This window comes from Rhinatrema bivittatum, chromosome 6 (genome assembly GCF_901001135.1).
Source record: "Rhinatrema bivittatum chromosome 6, aRhiBiv1.1, whole genome shotgun sequence".
NCBI lineage: Eukaryota > Metazoa > Chordata > Amphibia > Gymnophiona > Rhinatrematidae > Rhinatrema > Rhinatrema bivittatum.
This window is the reverse complement of record NC_042620.1, coordinates 357,159,997-357,173,043: the sequence shown is the minus strand read 5'-3', so window position 1 is coordinate 357,173,043 and position 13,047 is coordinate 357,159,997. Positions and strand designations below refer to the sequence as shown.

Here is a 13,047-nt window from a genome sequence, read left to right as displayed (position 1 = left end):
GCGGAATCAACCGCAAGATAGAACACGACAGAGGGCTGGTAATTCTAGTGGTCCGGGACTGGCCAAGAAGACCGTGGTACGTGGACATATGAAGACTTCTGGCGGGGAACCCTCTACGCCTACCTCCACACAGGGATCTACTCCAGCAAGGACCGATCCTCCACAAAGACCCAACGAGATTCTCGCTTGCGGTCTGGCCATTGAGAGGTCTCACCTGAAAAAGAGTGGATACTCAGGACCAGTGATTGACACACTGCTCCGAGCGTGCAAGTTCTCCACCTCCTTAACATATATACGAGTATGGAGAATATTCGAAGCCTGATGTGAGGACCACGACATCCTTACACGGATAGTCAAAATCCCCATGATCCTGGAATTTCTGCAGGACAGCGTGAACAAAGGGTTATCTCTCAACTCCATCAAGGTACAACTGGCCGCTCTGGCCAGCTTCAGACCCAGCCTAGCGGCCCACCCAGACGTCTCCCGCTTCTTAAAAGGGTCAAGCACATTCGGCCACCCCTAAAGTGACCGATACCCCTATGGAATCTCAATCTAGTGTTAGACTTCCTAGCAGGAGCTTCGTTCAGACCAACTCGTGGTCTGTCCCTATGGCTTCTGACCTTGAAGACGGCGTTCCTCGTGGCAATCTGCTCTGCCCGTCGAATCTCCGAACTTCAAGCACTATCATGCCGGGAGCAGTTCCTCTGATTCACGCCGGGATCCATACAGCTGCGCACGGTACCCTCCTTCCTGCCAAAGGTGGTTTCTCACTTCCATCTAAACCAAACCATCTCGCTGCCATCTCCAGATGAGCATAAGGACTCTGAAGACTCACGCCTTCTTCGCCACCTGAATGTCGGCAGACTCCTAGTCCGATACCTGGAAAGATCGGAACCTGTACGAAAGACGGACCATCTGTTAGTTCTTCACTGCTGGATGAAGCAAGGAGAGGTGGTCTCGCAGGCAACCATAGTCCACTGGATCAAAGAAGTAATCAGGGCGGCCTACGTAGAGGCAGCCAAGCCTCCACCTCTACAAGTCAAGGCTCATTCCACAAGGGTCCAGGCAGTGTCCTGGGCAGAAACCAAGATGCTGTCACCCGCAGAGATCTGTCGGGTGGCAATGTGGTCCTCCATCCACACCTTCTTGAGATTCTATTGCCTGGATGTTCAGGCCAAGGAGGACACAGCATTCGCAAGGGCAGTACTAAATGGGCCTTGGGCAGCCTCCCACCCGGTTCGGGAGTAGCTTTTGTATATCCCATTGTACCTGAGTCCATCTGCTACACGCTAGGAAATGTCAAAATTACTTACCTGATAATTTCATTTTCCTTAGTGTAGACAGATTGACTCAGCACCCTGCCCATGGCTGCCTCGCAATCAAGAATCCTCGGGGGAACCTCTCCCTGAGTGCAACACAGGCACTGGTAAGCCAACCTTTATCTCTAGTTCAGACACCCATATTACCAGGTGCCGGCGCTTCTCAGTTGAGTGTCCTGGCGTCTCCAGCTAGAAACCACGTCAACCAATTCTAGTTAACTCAAGTTAATCAAATTATCCAAACACATATATCCATAATTGCTTTTCGAGGAGAAAACTGGAGAGCAAAGCCTCGTGCACGGGTATATGTAGTGCTGATGTCATATTGAAATCTAACTCCGTCTCCAACTGCTATCAGGAGCACACTATACCCACTGGTCCTGAGTCCCATCTGTCTACACTAAGGAAAATGAAATTATCAGGTAAGTAATTTCTACAATTTGAGCCACGTGTTTCCAAGCATGAATCTTTTGTCTGAGCATGAAAATAAAATTACTCCTCTTAAACAAGAGATTGTAACAATTCGTGGGGTGCAGTCTACAATGTTTGAGGAGTGAGGTGCTTTGTCTTGCAGAATTGAAACTTTGGAAAATGTGTCAAGATGTCTTAACCTTCTGGTGCTGAATTTTCCAAGAGTATGGGAGAATTACCCCTAATAACTTTTAAAAGATCTATTGGACTGCTTGCACTTTTCACAAGAGACTACTCCTCCTATTAATAAGCTGTATTTTTCATTCTCATCTATCTCTACTAATGTTCAAGATGCTGCTATTTCCTCTCCTGTGTCTAATTTAATTCAGATGTTGGAAACTACTGAGGTTGAAATTGAGTGTTCTACCTTGATTGTATCTTTCTCCACAGAGTCAGACTTGAATAAAGTAATGTCAGCTTATTTTAGGACTATTAATGCTATATTTCATGGGCATACTTTGAGAGTATATCCTGATTTGTGTAGAACAATGCAGGAGTGGAGAAGGGTATTGGCTCTAGATGCAACATTTTTGCTGCGCTATCCGTCTAAATGTTTTTTTAAACATGGTAATAATTCTTATGTATTTTTCTCCCCAGATCAGCTTAAAACTTTCATAGATGCTAGAAGTTATTACCTTATCTCCTGCTTCCATTTTGAATCAATAGTCCCGATATGTATATTAAGAACACAATGTGCATGGATTTCAGGCTTTTTCTTGTTTATCTGATTTTCTTTTTCTTTTGTTAATAATAGAAATGACTTGCAATTAGTATATGTTGATTATTGTTTTCTTGCTAATCCGTTTGTATTCTGCTACAAAGCTTGATGCTTTGTTTAATATGAGCTATTATATAAAAAAAATATATATTTTGTTAAACCCCCAACCAAAAAAAAGAAAAACCATATTAGTTAGCCATCAAAATCTGAGAGGACAATTTATACCTTTTCTCTTGGCATCTATTGTCCTCCCAGCGGTGTTTCAAACAGTCTGATAAATTCCACATGATTGGACAATACTCCTTTATCTTCCATTACTGTGGACAGTCTGTGGGAAGTTCTCCCTGACAGATAAGTCTGAATCAGTTCATGTTGGATTCTCTTAGACCTAAAGAATGAAGCATGTACAGAGCAAAACATTACCGATCACAATAACAAGGTTGCTCTTAGTGACAATAGTAGTTGGGGTTTAATAAATTAAGAGTAAACTATTTTAAATGTTTCTTAACTATAACTTGCTGAGAATTTATATTGCTTTTCAAACATATGAATAGCATTTGATTAATTTTTTTAAGTAGATTTTTTTTTATCTGCTCTATATTTGCCAATCAAATGTTAACAAGGGTGCATTTATCAGCTTGCTGTGTTTTTAGATGTACTTCCTAAAGGCAAGTAATTTTCACAGGGGTGGATAAGTGGCAAAGAAACAAGAGTAGACATGACTGCAAAATTGGGCTGCCACAGAGTGGATTAGTGAGAGGAATTGACAGGATTCTTCTAGGGTGTCAGAAGGTATTTCATATAATTGACTTATTGCAACAAATGTAATTTTATGAGGAAGGACTGTGAGCAAGGACAGGTTGATTCACAATGACAAATTCTGTGCTCTGATAGTTCCAGATAAACAGCCAAGGAAGGGAGGTTAGGGTGGGGGGTAGGGAAGTTCCCTACCCCTTACCCTAACCTCCCTATCTTGGCTGTTTATCTGGATTTGATTCACATGGAAACCAGCCTACAAGAATGACTTTTTTGGGATTTAAACACCGCTGCCCAGCTTGATAAAATCTTGTGTTTTGTTATGCGCATTTAACCAACTCTGTTTCATTAAGGAAAAGAACCAAATGTTCTAGTATATTAAAATGAAAGTACCAAACATGTGAGTTTCTGGCTTTTATTCTCTTCAAACTCATGGAAACATGAGGCAGAAAGACTGTATAACCCATCTAGTCTTACCCACTAGCCCAATTAATTTTGCTTTATAATTCCCATAGCTTATTCTCACCTCTTTAGTTTTATTTCTGCATTTTCAGGCTTGTTTGTACCTCACTAATGTCTTTCTTTTATTTTCATTTGCATTCATTTACTTTTACATTTGTAATATATAATATTTTATAATGAATGTTTTATTGTGAGCTGCCAGAGCTATGTATAGGCAACATATAAATGTGGTAAATAAATTTGTTTTTGTACTCTCAAGTTACATTTGCAGTCCTCCCTTTAAATTTCAGTCATCTGCTTTGGTCATATTAATATTTCTGTTTTATTTTTTCGTAAAGTTCACAATCCCCCCATGATTGCATTTTCATTTTTTTTCCATCAGTTCCCGTTGACCTTAATACTCCATGAGGATTTCCATTTCTTCTTTTTGGTTCTTTTCTAAAATTGTTTTTGTTGATATGAACAGTGTATATTTAATTCCCTGTACGTACTAGGATCAGTCCAGACTGTGGGTTATGCTCCCATTCCAGCAGGTGGAGTCAGAATCAAAAGCTCGAGGGGAGGTCCTATATGACCTCACACCTTGTGCCTCAATCCTCAGTATCTTCTGACTCCAGCAGGTGTGAGCAGGGGACTGACCAGTCCCCATCACAGGTTTTTAGGTTTTAGGCCTTATTTCCTGTATTTTTGAGGAATCAAGAATTAAAAAAAAAAAAAAATAAAAATGTAATAGTTCTTTAAATCTTAGTGGGATAATTGTTTGTTGGGTAGAGAGGAACTTGCTGACTAACTGTCTCTCTGTTCCTTTCCCCTAGTCGTTTCTCACTGTCGTTTTTGGTAAGTGTTTAAAAAAAAAAAAAAAGATTTTCTTTCAGGTTTCCCTCTTGCCAGTTTTCTCGGCACTGGAGGACGACGACATTTGTTGTTTTTCAGTCAGTTTTTCTGACTGCTACCTTTCAAGACACCCCTACCTCCCCCTTCCTAACTAATTTGTTTTTGTTTACCGATCCGCGGCCCCGCGACACAACATTCCCCGGGGCCGCCGGCTTCTGGGAGGTCCTTTCCCCGGCAGCTATCTCGGTCGGTAGGAGGGGGTCGAGGGTTTTTCGGCCGTTGGTTTTCAGAGCGCCGGGGTTCTTTTTCTTCAACTGCCGCGCCGCCTAGTTTCCTGCCTCTCCGAGAGAAGGGGTTTTCCCTTCTCATGCCGCGAACGTCGGCTTGTTCGATTTGTGGCCGTTTGGGGAGCCGCCTCTCCACTGAGGGACTGTGCTCTGACTGCATTCATACCGATATGGTAGACGCACCGGCTGGAGATGGCACAGGAAATTTAACGGAGGAGAGCACTTGTAAGCAGCGGCAGGCCCCGTTCCCGCTAAGTGCGGGAACGGCGGCCATTTTGTTTTCGGAAGATGAGGCTGGAGTCTCAGACTGTGAGGAAGAGAAGGATCCTATTCCTTTACAGACTCCTGTTTTGACGACCACAGGGGCCCAGGGACAACATCTTACTCTTGGGGGACTCCCTGGGGGAATTCCTCCGGGTTTACCAGGATTTTCCCCGGAATTCATCATCCTGATGCATCGCACCTTTTTGCAAACCAGCGCTCAGTCTTTGTTATCTCCCTCGGAGCCTCCTGCCAAAGTTCCACGTATAGATCCCTCACTAGGGGGTCCTTCCTTACAGGGTTCAAACCAACCGATAGCTACGGTGCAGATGCCACTCAGACCTCTTTCGGGTCCGTCTCAGGGATCTCCAATAGTCCCAGGGGGGGGATGTCAATCCAGATTCAGCTGGTGATGATCTTTCTCTCTCAGTGCAGGTAGAGGGAGACGATCCGAGGGTGCTACGCATCTTCCAAGCGGATGAGTTAGAGAGCCTCATTCCATATATTCTCCAGGAAATGGACATTGATCCCCCCCCGGATCCAATGCCTTCGGATCCCAAGGTAAGGAAAGGGGACCCTCTCCTTGCGGGGCTTCGGCCCTTGGCAAAAGCGTTTCCTACGCACCCCAGCTTTCTACAACTCATTTCCAGGGAGTGGGATACACCAGAAGCCTCCCTCAGGGTAAGCAGAGCCATGGAGAAACTGTATCCTCTCCCGATGGATTTTCTGGATCTTTTAAAGGTACCGGCAGTTGATTCTGCGGTCTCGGCGGTTACAAAGAGCACCACCATTCCGGTTACTGGTGGTACGGCTTTAAAGGACCTACAGGATAGGAAATTGGAAGTCTACCTTAAGAGGATTTTTGAGGTTTCGGCTCTCGGAGTTCGGGCTGCCATTTGTACCGCCCTCGCGCAGAGGGCTGGCTTACGTTGGGTACAACAACTCCTCACCTCTCAAGATCTTCCTGCCGCCGAGGCTCATCAGGCAGATAGATTAGAGTCCGTGATGGCATACGGTGCGGACGCACTGTATGACCTTCTCAGGGTTCTCTCTCGATCAATGGTGACGGCTGTTTCGGCCCGCCGTCTCCTATGGCTCCGCAACTGGTCAGCAGATTCCTCTTCCAAGACACGTCTCGGTTCATTGCCTTTTAAGGGCAAGTTCCTTTTTGGTGAAGATTTGGACCAGACAATCAAATCTCTGAATGAGAACGCGGTACATAAGCTTCCGGAGGATAGACCCCGGTCAGCTAGATCATTCAGTTTCTCTAGAAACCGTTCCCGGAACCAGAGGCGCTCTAGAACGAACAGACAACAACCGATATCGAGGACTCCCTCCTACTGCTCACAAGGATGGAATCGGTCCTTTCGAGGGCGACGTCCGGGAAGAGAGACTACGGCTCCCCGCTCAGCCTCCAAGCCAGCGCAATGATGCCAAGTTAGCCCGCGGGCTGATCCCGCGGGTGGGGGGCCGGATCTCTCTCTTTTACGAAGCGTGGTCCAGAGTCACCACGGACCAGTGGGTCTTGGACATATTAAAACAAGGTTACGCGTTGGATTTTGTCCGCGCCCCCAAAGACAGATTTCTTTTCTCCCCTTGCGTTTCGCTTCACAAACAGCAAGCCGTACGCCAGACTCTACAACGCTTGCGGGCCCTAGGGGCAATAAGGCCAGTATCCGTCACCGAGTTGGGACGAGGTCAATACTCCATCTACTTCGTAGTACCCAAGAAGGAGGGCACTTTTCGTCCCATTCTGGATCTCAAAACCGTCAACAGAGCGCTTCGGGTCCCACGCTTCCGCATGGAAACGCTCAGATCGGTGTTAGCTGCGGTCCATCGGGGAGAATTTCTAGCCTCATTGGACTTGACGGAGGCGTACCTCCATATTCCGATCCATCCGGATTTCCAAAAGTATCTGCGTTTCAAGATACTGGGACAGCATTTCCAATTCAAAGCGCTGCCTTTTGGCCTAGCAACGGCTCCTCGAGTATTTACGAAAGTAATGGTCGTAGTCGCAGCGGCACTTCGCCGGGAAGGGATCCGGGTGCACCCGTATCTAGACGACTGGCTCATTCGGGCAAAGTCCCAAAGCCAGGGGGTCCAGGCTGTGGACCGAGTAGTGTCCTTGCTTCAATCGCTGGGCGGGATAATCAACTACGACAAGAGCCACCTAACACCCTCTCAGTCAATAGACTTTCTGGGCGCTCACTTCGACACAAGGGAAGGAAAGGTGTTCTTGCGTCCAGAACGGGCGCAATCATTGAGAGAGCAGGTTTTTCGATTCTTGACACTCCAAGTCCCAACAGCCTGGGATTACCTCCAGGTTCTGGGAACGATGGCCTCCACGATAGACCTTGTACCTTGGGCGTTTGCGCACCTCCGACCTCTACAGAAGGCGCTGTTATACCGGTGGAAGCCAGTATCTCGAGATTACAGTGCGATTCTGCCAATTCCCCCAGCGGCGAGACTCAGTCTCCGTTGGTGGCTGGATCCTCGCTCCTTGGCTCGAGGAGTTTCTTTGGAAACGCCGGACTGGTTGATGGTTACTACAGATGCCAGCCTCTCAGGTTGGGGGGCGGTATGTCAATCGAGTTCCATCCAAGGCATTTGGACGAAGGAACAGAAACAGTGGTCCATCAACCGGTTGGAGACAAGGGCAGTACGTCTTGCTCTACAGGGATTCCTTCCGCGGGTTCGTCGGCGAGCAGTCAGGATCCTTTCGGACAATGCAACTGCAGTATCGTACATCAACCGTCAGGGAGGCACAAGGAGTCGCCTGGTCGCGTGGGAAGCGGAAAAGTTAATGCAGTGGGCGGAGCGACACTTAATCCGCTTAGCGGCCTCTCACGTTGCAGGTATAGACAACGTACAGGCGGATTTCCTCAGCCGTCAACGTCTGGATCCAGGAGAGTGGGAACTCTCCAGGGAAGCGATGTTTCTGATAGAGAGGTGTTGGGGTCGTCCTCACGTGGACCTCATGGCCACTGCCAAAAACGCAAAGGCTCCGCGCTTCTTCAGTCACAGGCGGGAGCACGGTGCGGAGGGAGTAGATGCCCTGGTACTTCCGTGGCCCAAACAGGTCCTCCTTTATATTTTTCCCCCGTGACCCCTGGTGGGGAGAGTGCTCCGTCGGATAGAGAATCATCCAGGACTGGTAATTCTGGTAGCTCCAGAGTGGCCAAGGAGACCGTGGTTCGCGGATCTTCTTCATCTAGCTCGCGAGGGACCGATTCGTCTCGGACACATTCCTCGACTTCTAAAGCAGGGGCCCATATTTTTAGAGAGGGCAGATCGCTTCTGTCTTGCGGCCTGGCTTTTGAGAGGCGCAAGCTGAGGCGTCAAGGATATCCAGAAGCGGTTATTTCCACCTTATTGCGGTCTAGAAAGTCTTCCACCTCCATTACCTACGTGCGGATATGGAAGGTTTTTGAGGATTGGTGTGTGACCCGTTCCATTTTTCCGGGTCGCGCCTCAGTGAATCAGATTTTAGCTTTCCTCCAGACCGGACTTGAGATGGGTCTTGCCTATAACTCCCTTCGAGTGCAGGTATCGGCGTTGGGAGCATTGTTGCAGTCTGGTTCTCTCTCGTCGCTGTACTCTCACCCGGATATCCTCCGTTTTCTCAGGGGTGTACGTCATCTGAAACCTCCTTCCAGATCACCCTGTCCGTCTTGGAGTCTTAACTTGGTGCTCGAGGCTCTCGGAGGTCCTCCATTTGAGCCTTTACGGGGGGCCACCATCAAAGACCTCACCTTAAAGACTACTTTTCTTGTGGCCATAAGTTCCGCGAGACGTATCTCGGAACTTCAAGCTTTGTCTTGCCGAGAACCTTATCTCCGTTTTTCGGATGACGGAGTTTCCATACGGACGGTACCTTCTTTTCTCCCAAAGGTGGTTTCTTCTTTCCACTTGAATCAGTCGGTAGAACTCCCTTCCTTCTTACCGTCAGATTCCAGACAGCTCCGTAGTCTGGATGTAAAGAGATGTCTAATGCAGTACTTGGCATCCACTAATGACTTCCGTCTTTCAGATCATCTTTTTGTTCTATGGTCGGGCCCCAGAAGGGGTCACATGGCTTCTAAAACAACCATCGCCCGATGGCTCAAGGGGGCAATTGCTGCTGCATATATAGGAAAGGGGCGCCCTCCGCCTATAGGAGTTAAGGCACACTCCCTTAGGGCGCAAGCTGCTTCGTGGGCAGAAAGTTCGTCCGTGTCCTCTCAAGAGATTTGCAGAGCGGCCACCTGGAAGTCCTTACATACTTTCTCTCGACACTATCGTCTGGATGTTCGTGCTCCGGGTTTCGGATCCTTCAGCGGTAGTGTTTTGAGAGCAGGGCTGTTATCGGCCCACCCGGAGTAGGGAAGCTTTGGTACATCCCACAGTCTGGACTGATCCTAGTACGTACAGGGAAAAGAAAATTATTCCTTACCTGCTAATTTTCGTTCCTGTAGTACTCAGGATCAGTCCAGACACCCTCCCTGGTGATTGGGATTTATTCAGGGATAAGCCTCTGCTCTCTAAGTCTACTCCTTTTTTCTTCTCCTAATCTAGCCCTGGGGCTCCAGGGCTCATTGTTTCACAGTTTGGTTTACAAGTTCCATGTTGGAGTTGTTTTATCAGTTTTTTAATCTTCGTTCATTCTTGTTGAATAAGTGTTATTCTTGATTCCTCCGTCTCTTCTCTTTGGCTTTGTAAGTCTAGTTACTGAGGATTGAGGCACAAGGTGTGAGGTCATATAGGACCTCCCCTCGAGCTTTTGATTCTGACTCCACCTGCTGGAATGGGAGCATAACCCACAGTCTGGACTGATCCTGAGTACTACAGGAACGAAAATTAGCAGGTAAGGAATAATTTTCTTATCTATTTAGAGAGGAAAGACAGAACATTACTCTTAATTCTGCTTATCTAATGTGCTACTACTGAACCCATTGGCATAAGAATATAAAATCTTAGGAGGAACTTTCAAAAAGATTTATGCATGTAAAACTAGTATATATCGTAGCAATTTTCAAAAGCCCATATATATCCTTAGGTATAGATTTTAAGAGAGATGAGGTTCCTGGCACGCACATATGGACGTGCCGATTTTATAACATGCGTGCGTCGCCGTGCGCATGTTATAAAATACGATATTCGCATGCACATTATAAAATACGATACTTGCGCACACATACGCAGCAGATTTTTATATTGGCGCACGTGCAAGGGGGGATTTTTTAAAAAATGCGCTGCGACACGATCCAATCATTCTCAGTTCCCTCCCAGTCCATGCCAATTAAGGAGAAGACTGGGAAGGGACTTCCCTATCTCCCTTCCTACTCTACCTCCCTTTTCCCCTCTCCTCCCTGACCCCTAAAACCCCATTTCCTACCTTTTTTTTTTAAATTTTGGAACTTACTTCATCTGAATAGATAAGAAGAAGAAGAAAATGCCATACTGGGTCAGACCAAGGGTCCATCAAGCCCAGCATCCTGTTTCCAACAGTGGCCAATCCAGGCCACAAGAACCTGGCAAGTACCCAAAAACTAAGTCTATTCCATGTAACCATTGCCAATGGCAGTGGCTATTCTCCAAGTGAACTTAATAGCAGGTAATGGACTTCTCCTCCAAGAACTTATCCAATCCTTTTTTAAACACAGCTATACTAACTGCACTAACCACATTCTCTGGCAACGAATTCCAGAGTTTAATTGTGCGTTGAGTGAAAAAGAACTTTCTCCGATTAGTTTTAAATGTGCCCCATGCTAACTCCATGGAGTGCCCCCTAGTCTTTCTACTATCCGAAAGAGTAAATAACCGATTCACATCTACCCGCTCTAGACCTCTCATGATTTTAAACACCTCTATCATATCCCCCCTCAGTCGTCTCTTCTCCAAGCTGAAAAGTCCTAACCTCTTTAGTCTTTCCTCATTAGGGGAGTTGTTCCATTCCCCTTATCATTTTGGTAGCCCTTCTCTGTACCTTCTCCATCGCAATTATATCTTTTTTTGGATGCGGCGACCAGAATTGTACACAGTATTCAAGGTGCTGTCTCACCATGGAGCGATACAGAGGCATTATGACATTTTCCGTTTTATTCACCATTCCTTTTCTAATAATTCCCAACATTCTGTTTGCTTTTTTGACTGCCGCAGCACACTGTACCGACCATTTCAATGTGTTATCCACTATGACACCTAGATCTCTTTCTTGGGTTGTAGCACCTAATATGGAACCCAACATTGTGTAATTATAGCATGGGTTATTTTTCCCTATATGCATCACCTTGCACTTATCCACATTAAATTTCATCTGCCATTTGGATGCCCAATTTTACAGTCTCACAAGGTCTTCCTGCAATTTATCACAATCTGCTTGTGATTTAACTACTCTGAACAATTTTGTGTCATCTTCAAATTTTATTATCTCACTCGTCGTATTTCTTTCCAGATCATTTATAAATATATTGAACAGTAAGCGTCCCAATACAGATCCCTGAGGCACTCCACTGTCCACTCCTTTCCACTGAGAAAATTACCCATTTAATCCTACTCTCTGTTTCCTGTCTTTTAGCCAGTTTGCAATCCACGAAAGGACATTGCCACCTATCCCATGACTTTTTACTTTTCCTAGAAGCCTCTCATGAGGAACTTTGTCAAACGCCTTCTGAAAATCCAAGTGTACTATATCTACCGGTTCACCTTTATCCACATGTTTATTAACTCCTTCAAAAAAGTGAAGCAGATTTGTGAGGCAAGACTTGCCCTGGGTAAAGCCATGCTGACTTTGTTCCATTAAACCATGTCTTTCTATATGTTCTGTGATTTTGATGTTTAGAACACTTTCCACTATTTTTCCTGGCACTGAAGTCAGGCTAACCGGTCTGTAGTTTCCCGGATCGCCCCTGGAGCCTTTTTTAAATATTGGGGTTACATTGGCCAACCTCCAGTCTTCAGGTACAATGGACAGTTTTAATGATAGGTTACAAATTTTAACTAATAGATCAGAAATTTCATTTCTGAGTTCCTTCAGTACCCTAGGATGCATACCATTCGGTCCAGGTGATTTGCTACTCTTTAGTTTGTCAATTTGGCCTACTACATCTTCCAGGTTCACAGTAATTTTGTTCAGTTCATCTGACTCATCACCCCTGAAAATCATCTCCAGAACTGGTATCTCACTGGGTGGCTCACGGGAACGATGACTACTACCTGGTGATAATACCCTTATTCAATAAACATACACACGGTTAATGCAACTCCAACATTGCTCTAAGCTTCAGCGGCAATGAGAAAATGTGGAAAAAAGGATTTGCATTCACAAAAAAGCAGGGAGTAGTTTGCTTGTTACGGCGGTTGCTACCCCAAACCAAATAAGCTGATACTTCACTTTCAATGCATGATACTTCACTTTCAATGCATATCCAGCATACCTCTCTGCTTCAATGGCAGGGGAGGAAGTGCATGGCTCTCTGCTTCAATGGCAGGGGGGAATGAATAAAGGTGGATCTATATTCAGGCAACAATCAACAAGGACTGAATTACATAGTCTGGATAAACAGATAAGCATGGGTGTAGTTTGCTTATTGCGGTGCTTAATACCCCTAACTAATTAAGCTATTTCACTTGGATGCAGTTCCAACACTGCTCTCTACATTAATGGTGGGGGTGGCAGGGAAATAGAATAAAAAAGGTTACTAAGAGCCAAGAGAAACATAAGTATGTGAGAGAAAAAAAAGTGCGAAAGCTTGCTGGGCAGACTGGATGGGCCGTTTGGTCTTCTTATGCTGTCATTTCTATGTTTCATTTCTATATTATTAAACACGGAAGCAAAGAATTCATTTAGTTTTTCTGTAATGGCCTTATCTTCCCTAAGAGCCCCTTTAACCCCACGGTCATCTAATGATCCAACTGACTCCCTCACAGGTTTCTTGCTTTGGATATATTTTAAAAAAGG

General features: G+C 45.8%; 1 protein-coding gene across 1 annotated transcript in view; it reads left to right on the top strand.

The window, feature by feature from the left end:
* Nucleotides 1-13,047, top strand: part of THOC2 (THO complex 2) — a 780,683-nt gene that overhangs the window by 478,182 nt on the left and 289,454 nt on the right. The gene's annotated exons all lie outside the window — the stretch shown is intronic.